This window comes from Chrysochloris asiatica, unplaced genomic scaffold, assembly GCF_000296735.1.
Source record: "Chrysochloris asiatica unplaced genomic scaffold, ChrAsi1.0 scaffold00242, whole genome shotgun sequence".
In the NCBI taxonomy this organism is placed as follows: Eukaryota; Metazoa; Chordata; class Mammalia; order Afrosoricida; family Chrysochloridae; genus Chrysochloris; species Chrysochloris asiatica.
Window position 1 is genome coordinate 3,778,396 of NW_006408760.1, and position 1,106 is coordinate 3,779,501.

At 38.2% G+C, this 1,106-nt stretch overlaps 1 pseudogene; it reads right to left on the bottom strand.

Annotated features, from left to right (window-relative positions):
• Positions 1-230: 230 nt before the first annotated feature.
• On the bottom strand, positions 231-1,037 carry LOC102821759 (annotated as a pseudogene).
• Positions 1,038-1,106: the final 69 nt, after the last annotated feature.

A 1,106-nucleotide genomic window follows, 5' to 3' on the forward strand; every position in this document is an offset into this window, starting at 1 on the left:
AAAATTAATTTGGGAACAGGAAAGGGTAAAGAACCTTTTCCCATTGTATCTTCTCAAGACATTTCCCCCCAAATAAGTTGAGAACTATGGTATAGAGGAGAGAAAAGAGACCTAAATAACAGAGCAATTGAGCAAAGGGAAGGAGGGTGGGAGTGCAGGGGGGAGGACTGCAACTTGCTCCCAGGGACTTAAGAAAAAATGTAAAATGTTGGAATCCTTCAGTGGTTTTATTAGTCATCTTCTCCTTCATCCACTTCTCCTTCATCATCATCTTCATCTTCTGCTCCTTCACCTTCATCCCCTTCTTTGTCAGTATCTTCAAACCTTCTTCTTCTTCACCATCATCATCTTCTTTTTCTTCCCCTTCTTCATCATCATCTATATGAGGAACCAAATAGTACTGTAATGGATTTGGCCAAATATCATCTTTCCTTATTCATCTTCACCTGCATCAGTATGATCAATAAACCAGATAAAAAAGCTCTCTGATTCTTCATACTGCCTCTTCCTGGTGGCTTTATTCTGTTTTTGACTGGACTGTTTCATCAAGTTTTTTTTCCAGATTTCCATTTGATTTCAGTGGAATTTGAGGATGGATCACCCATTCTCATTCAGATGAAATTCTTTGGAGAGAACGTTATTTTCAAAATAAGGATTTTCATCAAAATAAAAATCTATTCTGTAACCTGATTTAATATCCTCAAATTCTGTCACTTCAACTCTGGTCAAACAATGCAGTGCCTTCCCAAGCAACGCAGACACTTGTGGACAAATGGTTGACAAATGTTACCCAAAAGTTTGGGATTTTGACAATCAATTCTGATCTCTTTTGGAAGAATGTTTAGCGGAGCTTGTTATATTTCTGTTCTACTTCTAAAATCTCACTGGCTTGTTCATTAATTTTGTACTTCATCAATACGTTCAATTGCTTCCTGCTGTTATTTTTCTCCCTTTAGCAAGTTCAGAGAGGCCAAAGTCTCTTGCAGATTAGGCTTCTTCATCTGAGGCAAGAGCAAAGACGAGTGTTTGGAGGCCATGCAACAAACAGAATCCAAGAAGCACACAAAAGAGAATTTGCTTGCCAGGAAAAAGCTTCCTTCCATCTT